The 7,135-nt window shown below is 45.0% G+C and overlaps 1 long non-coding RNA gene across 1 annotated transcript in view; it reads right to left on the reverse strand.

The window, feature by feature from the left end:
• LOC109292106 overlaps window positions 1–7,135 on the reverse strand; it is a 101,705-nt gene that overhangs the window by 7,467 nt on the left and 87,103 nt on the right. The gene's annotated exons all lie outside the window — the stretch shown is intronic.

A 7,135-nucleotide genomic window follows, 5' to 3' on the forward strand; every position in this document is an offset into this window, starting at 1 on the left:
GTCTGCCTATGTCCTTAGACCAACATGACTACAACTTATACCCTAAAAGAGCAGAAAGAGCACTTTTGCCAGTATAGTACATCCCAGTTTTCCTACACTGATAAACTGAGCTTATTGTAAACATAGCCTTAGTCAAAATAGCCATTAAAGGTAAATCTACATGGGAAAATGCAGTTTCTTACTGACATACCCTAAGTTGCTATAACTGTCCCTAAGAGTGGGCAGAAAAGATGGCTTTAATTACCCCATGTTAGACAGTATGAAGTCAGCTCTGCTGAGAATTGAGCCAATATTTTACAACAGTCATGTTATTTTCCTGTCTGTCATTTTTGCCTGTAATAATCTCTGCCATATACAATATAGAGTTCAGCTCAAGATATTTTCACCATGTTTGTGTAGCCTTGGTGATATAAACAAGTGACTCTCCCTCCCCTGTAATTTTCTTTTCATATCCCAATCGCCAGTACTGTATTGCTTAATCAAATACCATAAGACCCACAATTAAGCTTCTAATAACTGTACAACAATTAGGAAAAACAGATGGGAAAGTAATTTAGTTCTCCAATGTTTTTCTCAGGTATTTTAAAATATAAGCATCTAAGGAGAAAGAATAAATTTTAGTTTTAACATTGATGCCAAAAACATTAACATTCCATCACAAGAATCAATGATTGGAAATTCTAACAAGTCAAAAATGCAAATATTATGTTGTTCTTATTCCCCATAACCTCTATTTTATAGTGTAAAGTAGGTCAATCTTTTTTAAGGGTGCCATATAAATATTTGTTAAACTTTTATTTTCAATTAAATAATTTTCTATTCTAATTTATTAGCTGACTCATCTGTAGACCCAATCTGTTGTCAGGTTAATTTGAATTGTGGCTGTTGTAAGACTGGGACAGTAATAAAGCCATTTTCAAGAGTAAGTTAAAAAGTTTATGATCTCCACTAGCTGGAAATGGAAGCAAGATAAATGCGGACTAGAAATAAAGTATTTTTTTTCACCAATAGCAGTAATTAACCAACCTACCAAACTCACCCTTTTGACTTTGATGACTTACCCACTGGAAAGGTAGAATCAATATGATGTAGGGTTGGGAAAGTTGTAGGACCTGCCAGAAATAAGATTGAATAATTGCCTGACCGCCTTAGGGGTTACACTCCAGGTTTTCTTTCAGGATTTACTACCTTAGCCTTCACCTCTCTGGAGACAATCCACAAAGCTGTGGTTGTGGTTACTGTCATCTTCAGCTGTGCTGTTGGAAAATATCCTCTTCCACCACAGCTGCCATTGTGATGACCAGAGGATGACTCTTAATGATGAAAACTGCTCCCCCCCTACCAAGTTCAACCTGCTGGCAAATGAGGTTGCCCAAGGTGCAGCATGTGGAGCCATTAGTAAGAGATGGATGCAAGTGAGGACAAGTAATCCCAAACCACCTTAACAAGGTGCTGCTGTTTGAGAAACAAAGGTTCTACCCCCTCCTCAAACACCCCATGGACAACTCTTGATCACTTAGCAAATGCCCAGGCTTTTCCACCCTGGAAAGATTACTCCAGCTTCACCAATGTGTTGAAACAAACAGGAATCAATAGTTACCAGTTATAAGCCAGGGATCACTTGGCATAGATTCAGGTGTCAGGAATTGTCTCTGATGGTAGGAGAGGTCATCACATCTCATTAGGAAACTTCTGCCCACCTCAAGCTGGGAAGTCTGCAGTCAACAAGGTGTTTTCCTGCCACAGTCTACTGATACACTGGTGTTTGGAACTTAGAGATTCAACTAGATGGCAGACTGCTATCACATACCACCAGGTACTACAAAAAATGCAAGGAAAAAACTTTCAGTCCTAAAGGTTTCTTCAGTCAGTAATTAGTTGAAATGTGTGTACAATGACCCCAGATATATACAATAACCTCCAAAACATTGACAATGCATGCAAAACTACAGTCACTGATGCAGAATTGCTGAACATCAATACTGTCACTCTACAGCAGACCAGACTACCAGGTATTGGCTGCCTGAAAGAAAGGAACTGCACCTTTTTATGGTGTGGTAAACACACAGAAGAAAATCAGAGAGCATGGTGTTGGCTTTGCAGTAAAAAATAAACTGCTGTTCACAATGGAACCCCCAAACAAAGGCTCTGAAAGGTTAATGGTGGTTTGACTCACTACTGCCACAGATTCTGTCACTCTTATGTGCATACGCTCCAACTCCCACCATTCATCTGAATCAAAGGACCACTTCTACAATGAGGTTAGGGCCTTAATCAGTAATAGTTCACTGTTGGAGGGTACTAAAATATGCTTGCTCCTTTAAGGACCTTAAAGGAGCAACCTAGCCATCAGGAAACACAGTCGGTAGTCATATGCGGAGTCTCTGGTTTCCTCAAAATCATGGCATTCGGTGGTAGAAACACCTAGTAGAGTCAGGAACGTGTTCTGTTGAATTGCACCCGAAGTGAGGTATACGACACAGTACAGAGTAGTGATTATAAAGGATCTCATGGTGGTTACCTGTAAGATAAAGGAACAACCAGCAGTATCAAAAGGTATTATGCACTTTATATAACTTTTTGTTCAGCGTGCCTAGACAACCAATTATGGTGAGCGAGTACATGCAGGACGTTCGGGTTGTTGAGGTTCTGGATAACCCAGTAGGTATTTGGATATTGTCCCGGAGTTATAATTTTCCCTTTGGTTGGCGTCAGGTGTTTGTTGTTCAGGTCTGGAGTGGTGACCCAAATGAGTTCATCTGGCAGGAATTTTGGTGTCCAGGGTTTGGGCAAAGTTACTGAGCGGTGTTCCCATAGGGGTTTATTGGCATTTAGGCTAATGAGGACACTGGGGAGGACTGTGTCCCATCCGATGTAGGAGCCTTTGTTTAAAAGTCGGATTTTTTCTTTGATAAGGCCAATAGTGTGCTCAACTACACTGTTAGATTCTGGGTGGTACGGGATATGGTGATGCCACTGAATGTTATAGGCTATTGCAAAATCGCCAATGAGTTTGGATGTGAAGGGCGGTCCTCCATCTGAGTGAATGATCTCTGGGGCTTGCCAATGGGTGATGAGTAGCTTTAACGCAGTGACAACTAATGGGCCGGTACTTTTTTGTAGGGGAATAACTTGCACTTGTCGTGTACCCAGACTGACAACAACAAGTCCTTTTGGATTTCACTTTGTCCCGGGTAAGGGACCTAGTAAGTCGACTTGCCATACCTTACCAGGTTTAAAGTATTCTTTGGCAAAGGTTTCTCGCTCCATGGCAGTCAGGTGTTTCTTTTCTTTGGCACACTGTTCACAAGCTTGGACTATGCGAGTCCAATCTTTGCGAGTTCCTTTAAATCGAGATTGGGCCGTGGCTTTGCACCAGCGGTTGTGGGAAGCACTTACCCCGGGATGCCCCCAGTGTTCATGTAGCCAATGAAGGAAAGGGTCAAGGTTTTTTTCTTCTGGAATCGTATGGGCTCGATTGATACAGGCTTTCATGTGTTCCCCATCTTGGAGTAACCGGTCAACTTCTGCATGTACTGGATCTATATTGGGGCGATGTGAACAAGTATGCTTGATGAGTGGGGGTGGGTCAAGAGTCTCAATCATAGCAAATATTTCTTCCCAGGTGTCGTCGTAGTCGTCTGGATCTGCATCACCAGTAACGATTTTATATATGAACTGGGAGTCAATGGCGATTACTGGGACCAGTTGGGAGCTGTTATGAAACTTGTGGCAATGTCTAATAACTTTACAAAATGCAATTAATTCATTTAATTGGGCTGATTTGGAGGCTGAGCTGACTCCTTTTTCCTGACAAGCTTGACAATACCATCCACTTAGTCCTCCATGGCGGGTAGTTCCATCGGAGGCCATCCAGGCGGATGCCGTGGTTCCGTACAAAATCGGGCGGTTCCTAACTTCACTCGGTGTTGGTGTATCACGATGTACCCATGAAGCGGACCAGTGATACCAGTAATCGAATGTGAGATCAGTCCAAGTTTTGGGCTCTCCATTGAATGCCGGATTTACTTGATCACTGTTGACTTGGGTTAACAGTGTCATTCCTGGGCCTAGGATGCTTCCGTGACCTTTTGAGACTGGTTTCGCCAGCCGCAGTGCAAGTAGGACTTTTCTGACAGTTCCATATCGATGCTGGGCATCTTGTAAAGTACAATGGGCAGCTAGTACAAGGTGGTTCTGGTCATGCACTGTTGCCCATACGTGTGTGTCCGTATAACCGACGGCGACAGTTAAATCATTAGCTAAGTTGATTGCGTGGAGTTTAGTACCTTTGCACTAGGTAATTAGATGTTGGATGGCTTGGTCTTCTTTTGAGGTCCAAGGGGTGAGAGGTCGGACATGGCGGAGACGTTTCTGAATTTGGGCGAGTACTGGGAGGCTCTGGGGTTGGACATAGTGTCGGAGCCAATTGTTTCATCCCATCATTCATTGAAGATCTTTTCGTGATGGAGGGTTATGATTAGAGCAATTAATTAGTGGCGAGATTAGGTTGTTTGGTGGTTTGTGGCTCCGTCTCCATGGTCCTGTAAACCTGGTTCCAAGGAAGGTGATGTCGTCTGAGGGATTAAGGCATGACTTTTGTTGGTTTATCGTCCAGCCCGCAGCCATAAGGTATTGAACTAAGCGCCATGTTAAAGATGTAACTGTTAGGCTATCTCGGCCGAGGACAGCAATGTCATCTACATAACTGCATAGGAGGCCATTATCTGGGAATTGTTGGCTTTGTTTGAATTTATGTAAACATCTGTTCATGGCTTCAGTGGCCAGGGTGGGACAGTTACAGTAACCCTGAGGACAAACATTCCACTGGTACATTCTTCCCTCGATACACATATTAAGCACTCCCAAATGATTGTCGATGCGGATAGAGAAAAACATATCCTTCGTGTCAATGGTCACCCCTACCCAAGGCTCGCTCTAGTACTCGGCTATGCTATGTAATTGCTGAGGAAGATCTGAAATATGTGGCTGGATGATGGAGGCGCAATGTTTGTTCGCCATACAATAATCAACGATGAGTCGCGCCTTATCCAGGTACCCGGGTTTGGCTATACCCCATCCTACTGATAAGTAAATACTTTCGGCAATGGGCGTGATGAGACCTTCCTGTTCTAGCCAGGATAGTAAGGTCTGGAGAGAAGCTCGTAATGGTGCTTTAGTTGGGATGGGTCGATATCGCCAAGCAGTGGCATTTCGTAAAGGTGGACGATGGCGGTGGTCAGGTGACACGGTGAGTGGGAGAACTTGCAATACTTGCTCTTTGAGTTTTAACGCTTATATTGCAGGAACACCTAGGAGATTGATGCCCCCTAGGACTCCTGTTAATGCCTTCTGATGACCTTCGACTAAAAATCTAATTACTGGTGTGGATTTCACGGCATTCAGGCCTTGTACCATGATGACTTTCTTCGTCACTTGATGAGGTACATGTGCAGTGATTACGCTGACTTGTGCTCCCGTGTCGAGTAGGAATGAGACACATACTCGTTTGTGGGGATTCTCCAGATGGATGAGGGTAAGGTCAGCATAAGGACGAGGATCTTCTATATTCATTTCTTGGGTTACGCCATTGGCCTAGCCAACGGCGACTACTCGTTTTTTTCTTTTCATTATATTTGAAGCCCAGTTGTTCTGCAAGGACCTTCTGTCCCTTGTCCCCTAATGCCCGTAGTTGAGATTTGCTGAGTTTCGTAAGGTTCATCAGGAATCCAAACATGGCTCTTTCTTCCATCGTTCTCTGAGGTGGCGCTGTCCTGGGTGGGCCCCGGCGACTAGGCCCTTCGGGCGACAGTGTCTGGGTTGGGTAGGTCGTAATGTGGACTTGGGTAAGGTTACTCCCTATCGCTGATTGTAGACAGGATATTAACCCCAAGATCTTTGCTGTTGCTCCATTAACAGATGGGTTGAGAACTAACTTTGCGGTGAGTCCTTGTGGGCCTCCGTACATTTTGGATGCAGCTTCGATGGCCTCGAGCAGGCAGGGGACTTGGCCCGGATTAGTCAGATAACGTTGGGGCCATGCTGCATTTTGCTGATGCGGCGTTAGATTTAAAAGCTGCAAGATCGCGTTCCACAGGGCATATGACGCTCCAATTACAGCATGAAGTAGTTGGATGACATTAGGCTGCTTGGGTTTGCCTTCATGCCACACATGTAACTTCTTCATAAGAGTCTCCACCACTAGGGCCGGTAGTGATATTGGCCAGTGGTTGTTCGTCGTCACGGGGATTGGGTCCGTAACTAATTCTCTGCTCCAGGCTGTATTTCAGACGAGTTGCATAGTCTGCGTCTAAGGTTTTGTTTCCCACTTCCACTACAAGGCGGCTTAGCCAGACGATGGGGGTTTCTTCGGGCTGGATTCCGGTCTCTTTATGGAGGTCACTCATCTCCATCCGAGCTCTACAACGCATCGTTGTAGTAAGCTGTGCTGGCGCTCCGGCCCCTCCTACAGTAAACTTGTGTACGCTGATGGGAAGAGTGGAAAGTGTAAATCCCTTTGTGGTGGCTTCATTTTTTCCTTTCGTTGCTGATGCTTCTTCAGGGTCCCCTAGGTATGGCGGAGGCAGGGCAGTCGTAGGAAAATGGTCCGGCCAGGAGGTAGGCGTGGTTTTATTTGATGACATCTCATCATTCGTTGTCAGTCCCTCTAGGCTTGGGTATAACCTCCACTTTGGCTCAGCGCCAAATTCTGGGCGCGGCTCTTTGTGGTCAGCACCATTTTCAGGCACTGTCTTTTCCCTGTGTTCAGCGCCATTTGTGGGCGCTAGCAGAGCACTGCACTTTACTGCCAGATCCTCAGCATTCTTGCTAGCCGTACTTAGCTGCAATTCCAGATTCGCGTTTTCACGCAGTAATGCCGTCACAGTACGGAACAAGGCATTAATTATTTTTCCTTTGTCCCATTTGGGACCAGACCACTTTGTCACCATACGACCTTCTGATTCTAGGGTTTCACGGAGCTTTGTTAACAATTCGTGTCCGGGTGAATCAGGTGGCAAGTTTGGGCAATTAAACTTGTCGGGCGGGGTGTCTTCTCCCCCTTCCCGTACATGTCGGATGCAGCGCGTGAATTCTTCGGCGGGTGTCGGGTTCGCCGTGCCGCAAGGTTTCACAC

The sequence above is a fragment of the Gavialis gangeticus genome, unplaced genomic scaffold (assembly GCF_001723915.1).
Source record: "Gavialis gangeticus isolate Ggan-Ray unplaced genomic scaffold, GavGan_comp1, whole genome shotgun sequence".
Classification (NCBI taxonomy): Eukaryota; Metazoa; Chordata; order Crocodylia; family Gavialidae; genus Gavialis; species Gavialis gangeticus.